At 37.4% G+C, this 24,237-nt stretch overlaps 1 pseudogene; it reads right to left on the bottom strand.

Annotated features, from left to right (window-relative positions):
* Positions 1-19,107: 19,107 nt before the first annotated feature.
* LOC126016342 (ubiquitin-conjugating enzyme E2 variant 2-like) lies at positions 19,108-19,667 on the bottom strand (annotated as a pseudogene).
* Positions 19,668-24,237: the final 4,570 nt, after the last annotated feature.

Here is a 24,237-nt window from a genome sequence, read left to right as displayed (position 1 = left end):
AGTATCAATTTAAAAAATCAGAGTTAAGGACAAATTCCAGCTAGTCATCTGTGGTATACAGAAAAATAAAGCAATGCAATAGATATACCAAACAATGACAAATCCTTGGTCTTGGATGACAAAACAGATTATCTAGCACTAAGAGGAAAGAATGAAGAGAGTAGAGGCGGGGAAAATCCGCGAAAGTACACCGGCCCAGTGGGGCTCAGCTGTGAAAGACTGTGAGTGTGACCTGTCTATGTCTGTCTACTGTCCTATTGCGTGAAACTCTTGCGAGTGGGGCAAAAAGAGGCTCAGAGGAGCACGGCCGCTCCGCTTCGCTACGCGGCCGTGCACTCTTTCTAAGGAAAGAACTCCATTGCAACAAGAAGGAAAAATCACACTAAGAACGGCGCTATATCACAGAAGCAAACATTTCTCTCTGGACTGTCTTCTCTGTTACATGCTCGGGCCTAAGATTTGACCCAGTGTGAGGCTTCATCCACGGAGGACTCCCCTCCCTTAGAGGCAAGTCAGCCCATCCAGAAAGGGAGGAGCCAGAGGAGTGTGCTGCCTACATCATATAGACAATGAATACCACTACAACACGTAGAAAAACCCACAATACAAATGTGACAATGGGGAAACAGCGCAGGCCAGCATCAGACATAGAGAATGAAGATGACAATTCTGAGGACCAGATAATGACTGAACAACTAATCAACCTCTCAGATAAGGACTTTAGACTAGCAATATGGAAGGTGCTCAACAGACTCCAAGAAACCATGGATCGAGTTGAACAGAACACTAATAAGAACCAAGAAAATATGAAGGCAGAAATGACAAAACTCCAAACTGAAATAACATGTCAACTAACAGGCCTGAAAAACTCAGTAAACGAAGTGAATGACAAAATGGATAAGCTCTGGGACAGGGTATCAGAAGCTGAGAATAGACTTGGTGCTGTGGAAGATGAGATACATAACAATTCCATACAGCAGGAGAGATTGGACAAAAAACTTAAAGCAAATGAGCAGACAATGGAAAAATTAGTCAAAGAATGGGAACAGACGAAAATAGAAGTCTATGATAAGATCAACAGAAACAACTTAAGAATCATTGGAGTCCCAGAGACCCAGGAAGAAAATTTCCAGGAAGAATCAATGGTCAAGAACATCATTAAAGAGAAACTTCCAGAGCTAAAGAATATATGTGATCAAATCCTGCATGCCCGAAGAGTACCAACCAAAAGAGACCCCAGAAAAACCACCCCAAGACACATCCTAGTCACAATGACAAATCCCACAGATAGAGACAGAATTCTGAAAACAGCAAGATCAAAAGGGGAAATCATGTTCAAGCAAGCTTCCCTGAGATTTACAGCAGACCTGTCACCAGAAACGCTCAATGCCAGAAAGCAGTGGTGGGATATTGTGACAAGACTGAATGAAATGAATGCTTCACCCAGAATACTATACCCAGCAAAACTCACTTTCCGGTTTGATGGAAGAATACATGGTTTCACAGACAAAAAACAGCTCAGAAACTTCACAGACACAAAACCAGTCTTAAGAGAAAAACTGAAAGACCTAATCTAAGACAAGACTACCCAAAAGACACACCAAATTTTGAAATAAAGATGGCGTTAAATCCCAGGACAATTCTTTCTCTCAACGTCAATGGACTAAATGCACCAGTTAAGAGACAAAGAGTGGCTAAATGGATCAAAAAACTCAATCCAACCTTCTGCTGCCTACAAGAAACGCACCTGAATAGTCAGAACAAACATAGACTCAAAATAAAAGGCTGGAGAAAAGTTATCCAAGCAAACAACACCCATAAAAAAGCTGGAGTGGCCATACTAATATCAGATAATGCAAACTTTATACTCAGGAAGGTTGTAAGGGACAAAGACGGACATTTTATATTAATCAAGGGGTACGTAGAGCAGGAAGAATTCACTCTCCTAAACATATATGCACCGAATGAGGGGCCAGCAAAATATTTAATACAACTGCTGACAAATCTGAAAAATAATATCAACAACAACACAATAATTGTGGGGGACCTAAACACGGCTTTGTCAACACTGGACAGGTCAACCAGACTGAAACCCAACAAGAATATACTAGACCTGAGGAGAGAAATGGAAGAAAGAGGCCTAGTGGATATATATAGGACACTCCATCCCCAGAAACCTGGATACACATTCTTCTCCAATGTACATGGGACATTCTCCAGGATAGACTACATGCTGGCACATAAAACATACCTCCATAAGATCAAGAGGATAGAAATTTTGCAGATTACCTTCGCTGACCACAAGGCTCTGAAATTATTTGTGAACTCCAAAGGGACTCAGAAGAAACACTTTAACACCTGGAAGTTAAACAGCCTCATGCTCAATAACCAGTGGGTCCGAGATGAAATCAAGGAGGAAATAAAAAGGTTCCTGGAAACAAATGACAATAAAGACACAAACTCTCAGAACTTATGGGACACAGCAAAAGCAGTACTGAGAGGAAAATTTATAGCTTTGCAAGCACACATCAGGAAGGAAGAAGGAGCTTACCTGAGTAGCTTAATGACACAGCTAATAGAACTAGAAAATGCTCAACAAAAGGACCCAAGAACAGGAAGACAGAAGGAAATAACAAAGCTGAGAGCAGAAATCAACGAAGTGGAAACTCAAAAAACAATCCGAAAGATCAACGAAAGCAGAAGTTGGTTCTTTGAAAAAATAAACAAGATTGATAGACCACTGGCAAACCTAACAAAGAAAGAGAGAGAGAGAAACTTGATAACTCGTATCAGGAATGAAAAAGGAGAGATCACTACTGATATGACAGAGATTCAAAGGGTAATCAGAAACTACTTTGAAAAACTCTACGCCACTAAAAATGAGAACCTGGAAGAAATGGATAAATTCTTGGACTCTTATAATCTTCCACGGTTGAAGGAAGAGGATGTAGCATATCTAAACACCCCCATCACCATTGATGAAATTAAAACAGTAATCAAATGTCTGCCGAAAAACAAAAGCCCAGGTCCAGATGGATTCACTAATGAATTCTATCAAACTTTCCAAGAGGAACTACTGCCAATCTTGGCAAGACTCTTTCATGAAATTGAACAAACAGAAACACTTCCAAATAGCTTTTATGAAGCCAACATCACCTTGATACCTAAACCAGACAGAGACGCTACCAAAAAAGAAAATTACAGACCAATATCACTGATGAATGCAGATGCAAAGATCCTCAACAAAATCCTGGCAAATAGGATTCAATGCCTCGTTAAGAAGATCATCCACTACGATCAAGTAGGTTTCATCCCAGGAATGCAAGGCTGGTTTAACATCCGTAAATCTATCAACATAATACACAACATCAATAACAAGAAAAATAAAAACCACATGATCATATCAATAGATGCAGAGAAAGCATTTGATAAGGTCCAACACCCATTCTTGATCAAAACTCTCAGCAAGATGGGAATGGAGGGAACCTTTCTCAATATAGTGAAGGCCATCTACCACAAGCCAGTGGCAAATATTATCCTCAATGGAGAAAAACTGAAAGCCTTCCCTCTAAATTCTGGCACAAGACAAGGCTGTCCTCTCTCACCACTCCTATTCAACATAGCACTGGAAGTACTTGCTATAGCGATTAGGCAAGAAAAGGATATCAAGGGAATCCAGATAGGAAAGGAAGAAGTCAAGCTCTCACTGTTTGCAGATGACATGATACTCTACTTAGAAAACCCTAAAGACTCTATCAAAAAGCTTCTAGAAACAATAGACTCATATAGCAAGGTGGCAGGCTACAAAATTAACACACAAAAATCAATGGCCTTTCTATACACCAACAGTAATAAAGAAGAAATGGACATTAAGAAAACAACCCCATTCACAATAGTACCACACAAACTCAAATATCTTGGAATCAACTTGACTAAATATGTGAAGGACCTATACAAAGAAAACTATAAAACTCTGCTCCAAGAAATAAGAGAGGACACACGGAAATGGAAACACATACCCTGCTCATGGATTGGCAGGATTCACATCATCAAAATGTCAATACTCCCCAAGGCATTATACAGATTTAATGCCATCCCTCTAAAGATACCCATGACATTCTTCAAAGAAGTGGATCAGACACTTTTGAAATTCATTTGGAACAATAAACACCCTCGAATAGCTAAATCAATCATTGGGAAAAAGAATATGGGAGGAATTACTTTTCCCAACTTTAAACTGTACTACAAAGCAACAGTTATCAAAACAGCATGGTATTGGAATAAGGATAGGTCCTCAGATCAGTGGAATAGGCTTGAATACTCAGAAAATGTTCCCCAGAGATACAACCATCTAATTTTTGATAAAGGAGCAGGAAATCCTAAATGGAGCAGGGAAAGCCTCTTCAACAAGTGGTGTTGGCACAATTGGATAGCCACTTGCAAAAAATTAAACTTAGACCCCCAGCTAACATCATGTACAAAGGTAAAATCCAAATGGATTAAAGACCTCGATATCAGCCCCAAAACCATAAGATATATAGAACAGCACATAGGCAAAACACTCCAGGACATTACAGGCATCTTCAAGGAGGAAACTGCACTCTCCAAGCAAGTGAAAGCAGAGATTAACAGATGGGAATATATTAAGCTGAGAAGCTTCTGCACCTCAAAGGAAATAGTGCCCAGGATACAAGAGCCACCCACTGAGTGGGAGAAACTATTCACCCAATACCCATCAGATAAGGGGCTAATCTCCAAAATATACAAGGCACTGACAGAACTTTACAAGAAAAAAACATCTAACCCCATCAAAAAATGGGGAGAAGAAATGAACAGACACTTTGACAAAGAAGAAATACGCATGGCCAAAAGACACATGAAAAAATGTTCCACATCACTAATCATCAGGGAGATGCAAATCAAAACAACGATGAGATACCACCTCACACCCCAGAGAATGGCACACATCACAAAGAATGAGAATAAACAGTGTTGGCGGGGATGTGGAGAGAAAGGAACTCTTATCCACTGCTGGTGGGAATGCTGTCTAGTTCAACCTTTATGGAAAGCGATATGGAGATTCCTCCAAAAACTGGAAATCGAGCTCCCATACGATCCAGCTATACCACTCCTAGGAATATACCCTAGGAACACAAAAATACAATACAAAAACCCCTTCCTTACACCTATATTCATTGCAGCTCTATTTACCATAGCAAGACTCTGGAAACAACCAAGATGCCCTTCAACAGATGAATGGCTAAAGAAACTGTGGTACATATACACAATGGAATATTATGCAGCTGTCAGGAGAGATGAAGTCATGAAATTTTCCTATACATGGATGTACATGGAATCTATTATGCTGAGTGAAATAAGTCAGAGAGAGAGAGAAAAACGCAGAATGGTCTCACTCATCTATGGGTTTTAAGAAAAATGAAAGACACCCTTGTAATAATAATTTTCAGACACAAAAGAGAAAAGAGCTGGAAGTTCCAGCTCACCTCAGGAAGCTCACCACAAAGAGTGATGAGTTTAGTTAGAGAAATAACTACATTTTGAACTGTCCTAATATTGAGAATGTATGAGGGAAATGTAGAGCCTGTTTAGGGTACAGGCGGGGGTTGGGTGGGGAGGAGGGTGATTTGGGACTTGGGTGATGGGAATGTTGCACTGGTGATGGGTGGTGTTCCTTTTATGACTGAAACCCAAACACAATCATGTATGTAATCAAGGTGTTTAAATAAAAAAAAATTAAAAAAAAAAAAAAAAAAAGAATGAAGAGAGTAGAAAAAACATAATAAAGGAAGTAATGGAGGGTGCTGGGTTCTTTGGTTGTGAGGATACAACTGTACACATCAAAACAATAATCAAGACACATTATTATTGTTATAATAAAAATATACAAAGATATAATTATAATAACATATGTACTGAGTCATTTTAAAGTATAGTTTGTAGCACCCTAACAGGGACATAACTTGTAACAAATTAAAAATCATCATCTATATCCAACTTAAATTTCTTTTTCTTTTCTCTTAAACCTTATTTATTAATTGATTGATTAATTTTGGGTCACACCCAGAGACACTCAGGGGTTGCTCCTGGCTCTGCATTCAGAAATTGTCCCTGGCAGTCTGGGATACTGGGAATCAAATTGTGTCCTACCGCTGGCTGTGCTATCTTTCCGGCCCTCCAACTTGGATTTTCTGAATTAAAATGATTTGTAACAAGAGCTGCAGGTGACTTACATCCACAATAAAGCCTGAAAAGTATACTGCAGAGTCAACACTACGTATATTGTACAGATCGTTTTCATCTCCACAGTCATTGGTCAAATAGCTCTAAGTAATGAAGCAGTGAAAATTTTGAGGAGCACTGTAGGGATGTCATCTCAGTTAAGGGTGACAGCCCACCAACACACCAGTGGCCATGCTGCCACCTGGTATGTAAGGCCACAATGGAAGGGATGCTGAAATCGAGGTATTAGAGATCAGCAAGGCTGTTAAATTTCTACCATGCACAGAAAAGAATCTCCACAGCAAAGATTACCTTAGCTAAAATGCCTACCACACCCTGTGAAGAAGCCAAAGATAATGCACACAGGGTAACATGCATCAAAAGAATGACCCAGAGGGCAGATTTCTTGCTCATTCTCATAGTTTCTGCTTGTTGGTCAAGAATGCCTCTTGAGTTCCTTCCCCCTCCTTCTCTTCTCCTTCCCCTTTCTCCCTTCCTCCTTCTCTCCCTCCCTCCTCTTTCCTCCTTCCATCCTCCTTTCCTTCATTTCCTCCTTCCACCATTCCTTCCCTTCCCTCCCTTTCTCCTTTCTTTCCTTCCTCCATCCTTTCTTTCCTGACTCTCTCCTTCTTCCTTCCCTCCCTCTTTCCCTCCCTCCTTTCCTTCCTTCCCTCCTTTCCATCCTTCCTTTCCTTCCTTCCTTCCTTTCCATCCTTCCTTTCCTTCCTTCCTTCCTTCCTTCCTTCCTTCCTTCCTTCCTTCCTTCCTTCCTTCCTTCCTTCCTTCCTTCCTTCCTTCCTTCCTTCCTTCCTTCCTTCCTTCCTTCCTTCCTTCCTTCCTTCCTTCCTTCCTAAAAAAAAAAAAGAATGCCTCTTGAAAGTCCGAGTCTTAAAAAAGTTGATGGATTACTCTAGTGCATATTGGAATAATATTGAAACCATACTTTTTGGAGAACCCTGTTTGAGAATGGCAGGAGAAGCTATTTAGCCCATGGTGGCCTTTTACTTTAGCCTTTTGATGGCTCTGGAAACTAGGCAAGTTAAATAGATCCCAAGATGTTTTGACAGGGATTGACCAGGAAAGCTGGGCAAGGAAATCTCTTTGAGGGTTGCTTGGGGTGTGGGTGATAGGGCCTCCCTGAGTCCCCGAGTCAATGGAGAAGATATGATGCCATTGTCACTTACAGATGATACCAGATGGCAGCTAAATTCAGAGTCCAGACTGCCTGAAGGGCTTGCTAATTACAAGAGACTTCAGCTGCAGGAAACACCCTAATCGCCCCCATTGGCAGCTGGGTAGCCCCAGGGAAGGCCCCACTGCCAGGAAAATATTTTATTTAATATAAAGCAGGACTTGAAGGGTAAAAATGACAAATTCAATTTGGACCATAGTTAGCAGTGAGAGGACAGGGAAAGTATTTATGATTGGGAGTGAACAAGGGGGACAGCAAGGTTCCATTGAATGAGAGCTGGGAAGGAGCTGAGAGGCTCTCCTGTGGGCATCCAGGGAGCCCACTGTCCCACCCCTCACCCCAATACACTCTCTAGGGTGGTGTTGTTTTTTTTCCTAACAAAGACTAGTCAAAAATTTTTTTTCTACTTACTACCTGTTCTGCGTTCTGTGTCCTCTACAATTTGTTGTCCCTTTCCGATGAATTATTGATCTAACACCTTGAAAAGAGAAGTCATCTTCTGCTTTGTTTCATCAGCTAACTGCTTTTCTTCAGCTGGCAACCAGCCCCGAGATAATTTTGTTCTATGGGTGGCATTTTGCAAAACCCCAGGACTGTGAATGAGAGACAAGCAGCAGGGAGGAGAACCACTACCAGAACAGCTGTTTCTGGGCTACACCCCAAGTCTCGCGGCTTGGGCCAACTTCATAACAGGCTCCTCTGTGGGAAAAATCTTAATAAAAATTCCTTCAGAATTGGAGGGAATTGGAGAAATGCGTTTTCTTTTTTCTTTTTTCATTTTTCTTTGCAGTTTAATAGAGTGGGATACAGAATTTTTAAACAGACTTGTTCTGAAATTCTATCTTATGAGAACAGAATCAGTAGGTGTGAACCCACAAGTATATTCACATTCAAAGATCAGTCTAGAGTCCTTTGTGTTCTTCTATTAGACTCTGAGTTTACCAGAGTATTGGGATTGGTATTATACATTTTCAGAAGAAAATATTTATTAGCAGACATCCTTAGACTTACTTTGTTTAAGTTTTTTCCCCTCTCTGGAACTCTTTCAGAACATCTCAACAGAGCACAATCACAAAAATCTAAAATTTTTTTTATTTTACTATCTAATAATGCAGAATATATTTTTAAATGAATTCCAATGAGGAGCAAAATGGGAAGCAAGCAAAGAAATGGAATGGTGGAAGAAAGCAAATATATATACCAAATATATACCAAATTTATGTATATATCAAATTTTGGGAGCACACCAGTGATGCTCAGGGGTTAGTCCCAACTATGTGCTCAGAAATTGCTCTTGGCTCAGGGACCATATGGGATGCTGGGGATTGAACCCAGGTCTGTCCTAAATCAGTCATATGCAAGGCAAATGCCCTACCACTGTACTTTCACTCCAGCCCCCAATTTATATATATATATATATATATATATATATATATAATATACAATATATGTTTATATATTTTTATTTTATTTAATATTTATATATTATATTTATATTTATATATATACCAAATATAGTCAGTGGTAGGTAAGTGTTTAACCACAAAAGACCTTTTATTAATAATGTGGATGTCTATAAAGAGTGGCATGAGTTTGCTCTCTTAAAAATTGCTAACAACATCAATGATGAAGCCTTGAGAAAGATTGAAGATAAAGGTCCAACCATATTTTTAAATTTTTATTTATTTTTAATAATTCATTAATATATTTAAGCACCACGATTAGAAACATTTTTGTAGTTGGGTTTCAGTAATAAAAAGTACATCTCCTTTCACCAATGCAAACTTTTCAACAAAAATGCCCCCATCTCTTTCCTTCCCCAGGCCCTGCCTGTCTTTGATACAGGCATTCTGTTTCTCTCACTCACTACACTACACCAACTACATGATAGTTGTTGGTGTAGTTATTTCTCTAACGGCGCTCACCATTCTTTGTGCTAAGCTTCATATCATGGGCTAGCTTTTCTTTTTTCTATCATTCTGCAAGGCCACCCTAATAACCTTTGCAAAGAGCACCCCAGGAAGATGAGCTAGAGAACCCTCTGCAAAGCCCCTGAGTACACAAGTTTTGTGATATTTTTTACAAATGTGATTCTTCAATTGAGGTGAATTAATTTCTGAGTGAATCCCTAGGGACTGTATGAAAGACTTTCATGTAAAATTCCAGAAAATTATGAAGTTATATTTATTTATTTAGCAGTTTTAAGAAGGTAGCTTGGATGCCCAATATTCTTGTCTCAACCTCATACTGGTTCCTCATGCTGCTTCCACACTGGTTATACTTTAGCTCTATGCATGCTGTTCTTTGAAGTCCATGCTGGTCCATCACTGGTTCTGTTTCTCAGAGTTCATCACTGATCTTTTACTGTTGATTTCTGGAAGGCACTGCTGCTCTCTTGATGGATATCACTGGTGCTCTGCAATCTGTGCTGAAGCTTCATGTCTCATCTTTCCTTGGATCTCTGACCATGGCTATCTGTGCAGGAATGAAAATCAGCTGTTATGCATTCTCCTTGGACAAAGGTGAAATGACCAAAGAGAGGCTTCCCTCCATCCGGATGAGTTTTAGGGTCAGAGAGAGGGTTGCTTAACAGGACTTACTTTTATACCTCACTATCCAACCTCCCCAACACCATTATTCCATTTTTTATTTTTACTTGATCTGTTTTATACAAGTGAGATATAAAGTGACCAATTAAATTCATCAAAGTACCTGGTGCTTCATCCCTTTATTGCTACCCAAACACTTCCAATCAAATAAGGTTTATCTTATTAATCTGGAGCTGTGAATGCCTGGCTCATAGTTGGGCTAAATGTCCCTTTCCCCATGTGCATGAAGAACTGTTCCCATTCTGCATGCAAAAAAGTTTGTTAGTCATCACTCCATCCTCAAATAAGTGTAAAACTTAGCAAACTGAGAGACTTAGCACATTCCTTAGGTCCTTAAAGGAAGTTATATCACAGGTCAAATCCCTGACTGCCACATAGAAGTGGTTGAGTGATTTTAGAGAATTACAACATATGGAATAAAAACCCACTTGCTAAAATTCCAGGAGAACCTTATCAGGGGTAAGAAATCCTGAACTATTTTTCCTTTTGGAGGAACATACCCAGTGGTGCTTAGTGTTTATTCTTGGGAAATATAAATTATTTATGAGAGGGAACTATATGGGATGCTAAGGATCAAACATAGGTCGACAATGTACAAGGCAAGTTGCCTTTCCAGTATACTATTGATCTGATACTAATCCTGAACTATTTTGCATAAGATGCACTAGAGAGAGAAGAGACAAAATCCCATTCTACCGACACTTCCTTCATTTAATGTCATTCTTTTTCATTTCCTAATCTTCCTTTACTGTTTTTTTGCTGCTAACCTGAGTGTGACGAAAATTCTGAATGACCACTTTTAACTAACATTAAAGAGTATTCAAAAGATGACACTTTGATAATTTTTTGCCTGCCTAGATAAACATATACCTGTATCTTATAAGGGGTAAGTTTCTTTCACTTTGAGGCAAGAACTGGATCATTGGTGAATTAAGTTTTTGTCAAACTCTAACTTAAGAAGATCTTTATTCAATATGCCACATAACCTCATTCTTTGCTTTCTTTGTTAAAATAGTCACACCATAGGTGTGAAAAAGAGGAGGGCAGCAGTATGTACTAAAGAATTGGAAAGCAGTTTCCCAGTGTACCAAATTATAGATGTTGCCAAGCTTAGTTGCATTGGTAAATTTGTTAAAATAATTCCTATGCTGATTTTTTATGGATTTTTTTTCTATTGTGGGCAAAGTGAATTACAAATCTTTCACAGTAATATTTAAGAAATTTTTAAAGAGAATAAGGGACACTTTGTAAGTGGTCACATTATTTAAAAGTTTTGAACAAAAATGAGCCAATTATAACCTCCAATTTTAAACTATATTTATTTTTTAATTAAAAGACCTAGAAGATCTTGCCCTTGCCTCAGCGGTATGGATACTTTTAAAATTTTCCATTTTCTTCACTTACTTGCAGTTGATTTTTAATGAGTTCTGGCTCTAGAATTTGTATGTTGTACTATGAATCTATTTCTGTATATTTTCTTTGTTTCTACTAATGTCTTATAAAATGGCCTGCTAGTTGGAGAGAGAGAGTACATTAAGCTATACTTAGTTCAAGAAAGACCAGGAAGAATGGGGACTCTAAAGAAACAAAAAGAAGTCTTTAATAGTCCTCATTTGATTTTAGAGTTCAGAGAATTCATAGTAAATAACGCAGAAATATATGTCTTAAAGTAGAATGTATGAATAATTGTGCAATGGCTTGAACATTTTTTCTAAAGTATTCTTAAAATAGAAATATGTTATCAGGTTGATAAGCATAAAGTATTTCTGTAAAACTAAAAAAATGTTTTTGGTTTGGGGATACACTTGGCAGTATTGAGAATTTACTCCTGGCTCTGTACTCAGGAGGCTGGAAATATTAGTAGCAGGAGAGAAACTGGGGATCTTGGTGAAGAAAAAGGTGTTGGAACTTTGTTTGATTGAAAATTAATTACAAATTGCAAATAAAAATATTGCTCTCTGAAGATAGAGATACCTGGCTTGAGGAACTCCTTCAGGTCATCCTCATCCTTCTTTTTCTATGACTCCCTTCGTGGTGCCCCTTACATGTTAATAAAAAGTGCATGTTATCCGAAGCCTAAGGTAAAGAGTGCAAGAAGAAAGCAATAAAAAAGAAACATGGTAAGTAAAAGAAATGGAATTGCATAATTTGGTGGAAGAGCAGGACAGAAGAGGCCTTTAGGAACTCAAGGGAAATCTTAGGATGACTCCAAGTGAAACATATTTGACCTCTCCTATCTTTTGGCCTAAACATTTTAATGGGCAATATATGGACTATGGGCAATGCTTCTCACAAATGCTTGCTACAAAATAATGGTGTGCATATGTGTATATCAGGTCAAAAGAATTTCATTTAAAGGCCAATTTTCATTGGCTAGTAAGACTCAAACACATGCACAGCCAGGGATATAAACTAAAACCAAGATTCAGATTCACAGAATAAGAAAATGGGGCATAATAAGCATGATGGGCCCGTGTTTCATTCCAATTTACCTTAAGAAAAATATCATTCTTCTCTGCTGTGTAGCATGTTACTATTTAGAATTCTTAAACCCTTTCAAATAACTACTGGTTAATGTTAAGTCAGAAGTGCTCCCAATAAGTTATTCTCTTCCTTTTTAGTTTGTAAAGTAAGTTTTAGTTTCACAAAAATGCCATGAGATGTTAGTGCAGCAAGTTAATGGATCTAAAAGGATTTTTATGCCTGTCTCTCTCCCTCTGAGTCATTTAACTCAGCAAGATACTCTTCGTGTCTATCCACGTATAAGCAAACTTCATAATTTCATTTTTTCTAATAGCTGCAACAAAGGATATTCTTAAATGTTAAAGTCACTGCTATCTGAGCACTTATTATATAATCAGTACACTTCTAGGTGTTTTGTATTAATTTATCTTGGACACATGAGCCTTGAGAAGCTGAAGAATATAATTGCTCCCATTTTTCAGATGAATGAACTATAGTACAAGAAGTTAACTGACCAAGGATAGGACCATAATAACAATATCACTTAAACATAACTATTTTTACTGAGAGATTTCTGTTATTTTTAATTTGCTTTTTTTGGTCTTAATTTTGGGGCCAGAGCCCCTAGTACTAAAGGAGTACTCATAGCTCTGCTTTCAGGAATCATTCCTGGTAGGGATCAGGGACCAAAGGGTTATTCTTTAATAAGTCACCACTATTTAAATTAACCACCAAATTCTTGGTGATGCATTTAATTGCTGTGATTCCAGAATTGCTGGAATTTTTCTCATCATCTTTAGAAAAATCTGTGAATATAGATGAAACACATGCTATACTCCCTATGAAAGAAGCAAAAAAATTGTAATAGAACATCCCCTCTAAACAGATTGTATTTAATAGATATTTTAAGATGATCCCCAATTATGTTTAATTTGAATGCTGGAAAATAGCTCAAAATCTGAAGTGCCTACTTGGCACGTAAAAGACCCCAAGCTTGATCTCTGGTACTATATGACTTTTTATAGCCCTGGTTGCCTCAATTACCAACAAAAATATTGATAACTTTTATTTTATCTTTTTATTTCCTTTTTATTTTTATCAAAACATTATGATTCACTAAGTTAATTATAATTGAGGATTAGTTATACAATATTACAGCAATAGTCCCATTCCCACCAGTGTCAACTTCCTTCCACCAATGTTCCCAGGTTCCTTCTCATACCTTCCCCTTATAGTCTGCCATTTTGACAGGCACCTTTTACATTTTTATTATTAAAGTTTGGGTTCCATGATTTCAATATTGTTGAATCTGTGGTTTGAATATTTAGCTATGACTTCCTTAATACCGTAGATGTACATGAATCCTTTTAGCCCCTGACCTCTCCATAATTTTTAATTTTTCTCCCTCTTCCCATCAGTTTTCTTTCTTTCTTCTTATATTCAAGGGCCAAGGGTGATCTAAGCATCCCTCCTTAAATCATTGAATTCCCTTGTATAGTTATTCTCTATACCACATATAAATGATATCATACCATGTTTTTCCCTTTTCTTCTGGCTTAACTTAACTCATATCTTCCAATTACATCCCAGTTGTGAATCACATGACTTCATCATTACTTATAGCTGTGACATATTACATTGTGTATATATATACCACATCTTCATGATCTACTTACCTGTCATTAAACATCTAACATCCAAATCTTAACTATTGTACTGCAATAAATAATGATGTACTATATCTTTTTGAATGAATGTTTGTTTTCTGTCAGGGGAATAAATATGAAAAGCTGAATCGCTGGTCTTATGGCAACTCATTCAGAATTTAATGAGAATCCAACACACTGTTTTTCATAGTATTTGATCATACAACATTTCCACCAATAAAGGACCAGTTAGTTCCTTTTTCACCTCATCCTTGCCAACACTGTTTCCAGCATTTTTGATATATGTCATTCTCACTAGTGTAAGATCATTGTCATCTTATTTGAATTTTACTAATAAGTGATGATGAGGAAAAAATGTACTAAAATTTTTAATATTGAAATTTATAACCTTTATTTTTCAGTCATCTTAATGGTGATCTGGTATCTTCAAGTCTGACTCAGAGATGCTCAAAAGTAGTAGAGGTACTAGGCACTAACAAGGGTCAATTACATGCAAACAAGTATCTTAACCCCTTTTCTATTTCCCTGACCTTTGATTTTGTGGAGAAATGAATGTCAGTATTCTTTCTTCATCATTCTATCTATCACTTATTGTTAATTTGCCCCCAGTAGAATCATGCATCTGTAAAATATTGGGTGAACACCTCAGAAACCTAGAAGTAAACTGAGGTGGTCTAGTAACTTAAACCATATAAAGGAAAATTAAACCATGGTTACTTAAACCATAAGGAGGAAACTTCTAGGAACCATACTTTGTAAATTTGCTCTCAGTTTTGACCATATTTTTTCATAGTATCACAGGTAAGTACATTATTACCATTGTGATTTTATCTCTGTTGAATTAAGTATAAATATATTTTCCAGATTAAATTTTTGTAATTACTGACCTAAATTTGACTCTGTATTGAGGTGATAGTGTGTGGAAATCTCCAGAATCAAGGAAAGATAGAAATTCTATGAAAATACTCAGGAACAGCCAATCAGGTAAGGGAGAGAAGTTATTTCCTGCCAATGTGAGTCTTCCATTTAGATTGTTACGGTGGAAAAAAAACTAAAACAATTATGAAAATAAGATTAATTTATTCTTATAGTGGATATAAGTGACAGTGCTATAGCAATTATTTTTATTTTTTACTGAATCTTGAGTAAAATATGAGGAAAGAAGTTATTTATGTTTTAGTTTTTAAGCTACCTTTCTCACTTAAAATTTAAAACTCCAAATTTGTAAACACATTGTGAAGAGTCATCCCTAAGGAAATCATTACTAAAATAAGAAAGACTAGAAGGCAAAATACCAACTCTCCTGGCTAATTGCAATATGTTCTCTAGTTTGTTGACTCAAACAGAATTACATTTCAAACAGAAAAAAAATATTTCTGGAAAAAGTCATGTTTCAATAAGGGCAGTATACAGTTGAGAATATAATATTGAAATCTAGGGCCAAGAGACTTAGCGAAAAACAAAAATTGAATGCTATGTGAATAGGCGTACAAACAGAAAGCAATAGGCTAACTCAAGCAATGAAAACAACAAGTCAAAATATACTGGGATAATAGAGTAACAACTAAAAGACCTATGCTCTCTTATTCATGGTCATCTAAAGACCATTCAAAGAAAGAAAGGTAATACTGCCTAAATGAAGATGTTTAAATAGAGAAAGAGTTTGATTTGGAAAGAAAAGCAAATACTTATAAATGAGATAAAAGAATGACAGACATACAGTAGTATTTTAATTAATAAAAATAGAAGAGATGATGGAAATAAAAAATCCATTATTTATCTAGTAAAGTCATAATTGTAGTATGTAAGAATAATAGTTGATTGCTAAAATTGGATGGTAAACACAAATTTTGTTGATTTTCAATCATCTTCCCATAAAATAGCTATTGATAACACATTAATAATTATAATTGATACCAAATTAATTATTTCCAAGTGGAGAACTCTAAAAAACACCAGTAAGAAACTTAATGAAGTGACAATGTTAATATGATAAATAATAAAACATATATACATCATGGACTTTTCTTTTTTTTAATTTTTTTATTATTTTAATTATGACAACAAAGATGCAAAGAAAGAGGACAGGGTAAAGTTACAGTGGAAGCCCAATCACCCATAAACAGAATTCTCGGTAGTCCCATCAATGATATCCCAGCCTTGAACTTTCAGCCAAAGAACATTAAGAAAAACAAAACTGAACCCATGTACAATACAATTACTTTGTCCCTCAAATCCCCAGTTGTAGTGCATACTATTTCTTAGCAGCACACAATATAATCTTAAGACATTAGACTTATGTAACTCCTTAAACATTGAGGGCAAAGTACATTTCTCTAGTTCCATGCACATGCTTACTAGTTTAAGTTAGCCTCAAAAGTTTTAGTGGGTTGTTTTTCTTAAGGATTGGAGTCAAGGGAACATAGTAAAAAAACGGTATTAAAGTGGCATTTGTTTGCATAGGCCCACCAAAACATAAGGGATATGGAAAGGCAAATTATGGTCTAAATACAAGGAGACCCTACCACTGAAGTTTCCTGGCACAGGACTGACTTTAGGCTCCAGGCACACTAGTTTGTCCAATTCAAGTCATCCTCTGTAGTGGCAATACACCTCCATTCCTCACTTAGTCTCTGTTGTTGTTGGTATCATGCTTCTGTATTAAAGATCCTGGAGTCTGCATATCCCATATTGTAGTCAGGATGGTGCAGAGCATCCTCTCGTTTCACCTCACTTAAGGGGCAATAGAGAGAACCATGTCCTGTAGAGCAGGTCATTGTTGTTGTCAAGTCTTCTCAGTGTAAACGGAAGTCTCTTTTTAGGAGGTCGATGTCAGACCCTTGGTAGAGTCTTTCCTGGTAGTGGACTACTTCCAGCTGTTGCTATAAAAGACCTTGGATGTTTTGTAGATAGCTTGCCTGGTTCCGGAGTGAATGGAGAATGCCCATTCTTCTGAGGCCTGTGCCAGGTCATTATATCAATGTTCAGGGTGTAAGGTACATTGTACTGAGATTTATTAGATAAGAACTTATCTGTATGTATGGTATTTTCCCATTTTAATGTGTCTATGCAAACAAGGATCAATGCCATGAAGCGTTATTGGTGCATCTGGAGGCAATAGGAACAAGACCAGCAATTTCCATGACATAGTTCAATCATAGGCATCAAACTGAGGGACAGTTCCACCAACAATCCTTACTGAACAGCTTACAAAGAAAAGACAAGATGAAAAGTGGATAGAAACATCATAGTAGAAGAATATATATAGAGTTACATCAGTTAAAGAAAATACCCATAAAATATTCAAAAGATATATGTGTTCAATATGTGTTCAATTTCTGTCATTCTAAGTAGTTCTGGAATTTGTTAGATCTACTGTATGTCTTTGGTCAGAGAATAGAACTGTGTGTTACTGAAGTTAAGAAGAGTAAATCGGGGGTACTAATGGTTGGGAGGAGCATATGTTCGGTTTGCAAAATGTAGACTGGTATGAAATTGCCAGTGACAGCCTGAGTATAGCTGAGCAGCTATCTGCCACCCCCCAGATCAAACTCCACCCCCTTAGCCAACCTCTGTAGCCAGCCGGGGAGTGGAGAAAACCCAGGGTGCCCCATCAGCTCCTTCCAGAAACCCACCTGGAGATTCGGAGGAAAGGGGGAGAGGGGGGTCGGGTGACCCATGTCCGGGCCCCCCTACGCTAGGCCGGGCCAAGAGGCCATTGGCACATGCGGAGGCCTGCCAGCTGCCCGCCCGTGCTGGCTAAAAATCCTGCTCCAGGAAGGGAGAGAGACCCTCCCAAGCCCGAAGGACAGGGATTTAAGCCCCACCCTAGGCCAGTGTCTGGGCCCTGGCCAGGGAGTGGGGAAAACCCAGGGAGCCCCACCAGCTCCTTCCAGAAACCCACCTGGAGATCCGGAGGAAAGGGAGAAAGGGGGGTCGGGTGACCCATGTCCGAGCCCCCCTACCCTAGGCCGGGCCAAGAGGCCGCTGGCACATGCGGAGGCCTGCCAGCTGCCCGCCCGTGCCGGCTAAAAAAATACATCAAGGACTTTTCATGCAATGCATTGATAAGGGCAGACTATCACTGCTGTGATATTCTCTTTTTTTCTTTTTGAGGATCTGTTTGACATTTTATTTACATTTCAAGACTAAATTTAATCTCAAAATCACATTGCCGGGGCCGGGCGGTGGCACTAGAGGTAAGGTGCCTGCCTTGCCTGTGCTAGCCTTGGACAGACCATGGTTCGATCCCTCGGTGTCCCATATGGTCCCCCAAGCCAGGAGCAACTTCTGAGCGTATAGCCAGGAGTAACCCCTGAGCATCACCGGGTGTGGCCCAAAAACAAAAACAAAACAAAATCACATTGCCTATTTCCTTTTTGCTGATTTCACTTTATCTTATATGCATGGTTTGTCAAAGACTGTAAACAAATATTTACCATTTCTATTACATATAGCACACAAGAACAGCTTTTAACAGAAATTCATTGACCTCCCACAACACTTTTATAATTATAAATACAGGTATCAAAACAATCCTGCACTTACATTTGATACTACTACTTATCAGCACCCACACTGCTTCACAACACAATTTGTGACAATATTCATTTTACCTGATACTTTAAACTTAGCTTTCTCTAAGATGAATAAAGTATGCCATTTCTGGTTTTCTTCTGGAGCAATTAACTTTTCAGAAACATACATGCTACAACAGCCATCTGACACTTCTCACCATGCTTTCATCTTGAAAACCTGAATCCTATTTGTGAGCACTCCAGGTTCATGCCTAAATAACAATGCCTTAACAAGAGAAAAAAAGTGCTGCATCTTTTCTCCTGTTATCTGAAAACATAGTGTGTGTGTGTGTGTGTGTGTGTGTGTGTGTGTGTGTGTGTGTGTGTGTGTGTGTGTGTGTATTCTTATAAATGTCCAGGTCATGTTTTGACAGCTGGAATTCTTTTACTTAATATGTAGATATTTTGCATTGTAATATTTAATCAAGACATTTACAAGAGTAGAAGGTTGTTGATTTAAGACAAGTTTGAGATCCATTAAAATTAATTATTCTATGTTTGTCCTTCTGGTGGCTGTAGAAGCTTCATATTTTCTTTGGACATCATTAGACGTCTTAACTCTTGAAGTACAACTTTAATGCTATATGAATTTTGCCATTTTGCTAACACTGGTATGCTTCGTGGATCGACCATTTCACTGGAATTATTTATTCCATTCATATTAATTTTGGTTACAAATCTAACTGATGCAAGAGCTTTGGGTATTTAGGTCCACATTCGACTTTTAGGCTATATATTCTGTTTTCATGATTCGTCCTTGGTGGCCCAATAATCATGCCTGTCCACCTTGTAAGTGTCATATCTTCATCGTTTCAAGGCACTAGCTAACTGTACCATCGCCTACTCCTTTTTGTCCTTTTTCAAGTTCTTCCAACAAGCAAAAATTACAAGGAACCTTAACTCCTGTGGAGACCGCCATCTTCGCCTGCAGCCCAACGCCTACTGTAATATTCTTACCAATAATTCATGACCTCAATTTTAGAAAAAGACTACAAAATAACTAGACAGTAGTCTTCAAAGATTCCACGTTTAGTAAACAAGGTAAGGGAAAAATCACAGATATTATGTTCAATGAATTAAGACAGAAGAAGGATAAACACAGGATGATATCATTTATATATAATATTTAGAGCAACTAGATAAAGGAAAGATAAGGACAGAGATTGAATGATGGGGAATGATGGGAGAAGAGATAAATGAGAAGCAACAGGGGTCAAAAATCAAGAGGATTCCATTGAATTAGTGATGTTAAAGAATAATACAACTACATATTCAAATAGTCAACATACTGAAACCATGAGACATAAATATTGACAACCAAAATTAAAAAGGTGGCTGCCTCAGGATGCAGGTGAGGAGAGGGAACCTCAGAACCCCTGTGGAGGAAAGTTGACCTTGTGCTGAAGTCAGTGCTGGAACATTTTATTTCTAAATTCCAACGATGAATTACTTTATAAATCATGGTGATTTAATGATTTCTTTTTAAAATCATAGAAGTTACCAGACCGGATGCCACCAAACTGAAATATGGGATTCTGGATTGTCTCCAGAACTATAAGAAAAGAGAACAGTAGAAAAATTGGCAAAATTCAGATGATATGATTAGATGATATTATCTTATCAACATTAATTTATTGGTTTGGATAACTAACTACTCTGATTATACAAGATACTAATATACAAGAACTACATATTTTATTTTTATTATCTTTTGGTAAGTAGAAAATTATTCAAATTAAATAGTTTTAAATTATTCAGAATAGGGAAATAATTAGAGTAGGAAGTCCTGCTGTACTAACATATTGCCACCAACATTGTTCTCAAATTTGGCTAACTTAAGTAACCCTGATGAGCTTCATGTTCAGCTAAAACTGAAGTTAAGAATATATATGACTTGCCATTTATATGTTTCTTTCTATCAAATTATTTTCTTTTTCTTTTTTTGATTTTAGGGTCACACCTGTGATGCTCAGGAATCACTCATGGCTATGCGCTCAGAAATCGCCTCTGTCTTGGGGGACCATGTGGGACACCTAGGTATCGAAAAACAGTCCATCCTAGGTCAGCATCGTGCAAGCAAACACCCTACTGCTTCGCCATCGCTCCTGCCCTTTATCAAATTCTTTTTTAGGGGGGCACACCCAGTGCCATTCAGGGGTTACTCCTGGCTCTGCACTCAAAAATCACTCCTGGCAGGCTCGGGGGACCATATGGGATGCCGGGATTTGAACCACTCACCTTCTGCATGAAAGGCAAAGGCCTTACCTTCATGCTATCTCTCTGGCCCTTCATCAAATTTTTATGTTGACTGACCAGAGGTTAAGGCACTTGCCAAGCAAATGAACAACCAGATTTGATCTCAGCACCCCATATCGTTCCTTAGTCCCTCCAATTATGCTAGCTAAATGTAGAGCTAGAAGTAATTCCAGAGCACTACTAGGTGTAGCACCAAAACAAAATAAAGAATTCTTAAGTTGAAATCATAAATTCCAATGTAATTCTATTAGAAGGCAGTGGTTTGGGGAGGTTATTACATTATCAGGGTGGAGTCCTCTTCAACAGGATTAATGCCTTTATAAAAGAGACCTCACAGAGGGCTATTCTCATACCTAATATAGAATCTACTGAAACCTTCTCACCAGGCTTCCTGATTTATGAAAAGTGAATATATTGTTTAAATAATCTAGTCCAGGGTGTTTTCATTATAACAATCTAAACTGATGAGACTTGCTAAGACAACCATTCATTCTGTTCTGTTTTTAGTTTAAAATAGCAACTAAAAATGTCTTGTTCTTTGAACACAATTAGCTAATTTTACTAGTTTGAATTTCTGTTATAAGAAAAAAACTCATTTATTTCTTTTTTCTTTTCGGTTTTTGGGTCACACCCAGAAGCGCTCAAGGATTACTCCTGGCTCTACACTCAGAAATCGCCCCTGGCAGACATGGGGGACCATATGGGATACCGGGATTCGAACCACCTTACCTCCATGCTATCTCGCCAGCCCCTTTTTTTATCGTTTTTTTTTGTCATTTATCTTTCTAATTAAAAATTATTTTTATTCTCTTCACCAGATGATTCTAAGAGATAAGTACTTTTCACCACATTATTAGTTTGTGTATTTGGTTCTTATTTCCTGAATTAATGTCTAATTATAACTGTCCTGTATACGCAGACTCAAAAGTACATAAACATATGGTATGTGTTTTCTGAATCTAAAACAAAATTTTTAATTTATTTTTATTGTGTGTTATGTACATATCTCCTACAAATTAAATTTAGTCCAGAAATGATAAGTTCCATTGGAGAGATTATTGATCAACATCCTGATAATATATTGGCAAAATATATTGCTTTGATTCCCAATACTTTTTCTATGAAGAAATGTAGAGTCTTCATAGACAAACTAGTTAGCAATCTAAACCTCAAGCAGTTCAATATATGACCTGTCTTGACACAATGGAAATATGCTGCATTTCTTTATTTCCATAGTAGCTTGTTTAGAGCATTAATCTAAAGATTATTGATAACATAAAATTCCAAACTCTGGAATCAAACCCATAGAGAGCTTTAATGCCCTTAGAATATAATGAAAGATTTTGCCTAGGATATATGTCAAATTTGGATGGAATTCTTTTCAATAAAGTGTCAAATTCCTTTAAGATCTTAATGCACTTGTTGTTTTCAATGATTAAATATAGAACATTTTAATCGCACCTCAAATGATTGTTTAGGCAAGTAACACTTGTAAATTTGTAGAAAGTCAATGAAAATCTAATTTAAATTACTGAGTTTGTTGGGAGTCAAACCTAGGGCCTCGTGCCCATGATTTACTCTACTAGATAATACCGTGTAGCTCCATCAATGCCCTGATAAATTGATCTAAAAAAAGAAAACTGAAAGTAATTGATGTCTTTATTAATGGAAATACTATTACTTCAAGTTATAGTTTTATTTTAAAAGATGCCAGGAAAGTATGAGAGATTAGAAGCAGCTGCATAGTCAGTTTTTCAGAGGACGGGAATAATGTTCAGAATCCTTCCATGGTAGCAAGTGCACTGAAGGAAAGATGCGCCATTCAGCACTCTACATGACTGTAAAGACCTTGCTATCATTTATGTCCCCAGCGCAGCTTCCTTTATGCACTGCTCAGCATGGTTATTCAGTTATAACTGTTGCTACTTCCTGAGCTCTGACTGATCCTGATGAAATATTCTCTGTTCTGCAATCTGCCACATAATTCTTACTTTCCCAACATCTGTTAACTCATAATTTCTACTGGATTATCACTTCCCTTGTTACCTACTTTCTGTGTCAGGCAATTTCTGCATCCTGTGTTTTTTTTTTTTTATTTAAAACTCCCTTGGGGCATTTCCAAGAGGATCTTAAAAGATATGACTTAAATTGAGAGTCCAATTCTCAAGCTAGGTCACTCATTAAGATCACTGAGTATTCTATTAAAAGCTTAGCTTTAGTTGAACTTCAGTCCAGGTTTAGTTCAAGAAGTCAATATTTCTGAGACAAATGGAATGGGGCATTCTTTTTATCTATGTAACACAAAATATAGAAATTCCTCAGAAGGAAATAATGGACATGAGTTTTCTATAAATTCTCAAAATGTACTAAAATACATTTTATAAATACTAGAATACTAAAAATGTACTAAAGTACTTTGACTCCTAGTGCCTCCTTGAACCTAAAAATAATACTATTTAAATGCCTTTAAGCTCTTATGCAGGGATCAGAGTGATAGTACAATGAGTAAAGTACTTGCCTTACATGTGTCCAATCCAGGTTTAATCCCCAATATCCAATATACTCTCCCTGACCCCCACCAATAGTAATTCCTGAATACAGAGCCATGAGTAAGTTTTGAACACAGCTAGGTGTGCTACCAAAGCAAAACAAAACAAAAAAGTTTTCATGCATAAATTGTTTCTATTAATAGGATCGTCAGTGGACTGTGAGACTGCCATAGAGGCTGAAGATCACCAGCAATCATTACTAGTAAATAAAGCAGAAGTAAATGCCTTACAGAGCCTTAAAGCTTTCATTGCTGCTCTCATTAGCATTGTTCAAAACCTGCTTGGTTAACTAGTCCAGTGGTTAGAACACTTCAGCACACCCTAACACCCAAATACAGCCATCAGCAGCAAAGTGCATCTGTGATGAATGAGATTCAATCAGCCTCCTGGCCTTCCGAGCTCAAGATAACATTTCTGCTATTGATAGTATCAATTTATAATTTAATTTCAGATTTGAGCTCCTAAGAGATAAGACTGTTGGCAGAACTAAAATCTAATCCAGTGGAGGGTATTAGACAGAGTTCCATAAATTCTGATGACCACCAGATAGCCTTATTTCCTTAAAACTTGGCTGAAATAGATTTTATAAACCTGTATTTCTAAAATGAGTAATCATAAAAATGGAGACTCTAAATTTAATATTTTCTTGTCTGTTTATCCAGATGCATGAACTATCAATGAGCC

Source organism: Suncus etruscus, chromosome 8, assembly GCF_024139225.1.
Source record: "Suncus etruscus isolate mSunEtr1 chromosome 8, mSunEtr1.pri.cur, whole genome shotgun sequence".
Classification (NCBI taxonomy): Eukaryota; Metazoa; Chordata; class Mammalia; order Eulipotyphla; family Soricidae; genus Suncus; species Suncus etruscus.
This window is presented reverse-complemented; position numbering and strand designations above follow the sequence as displayed.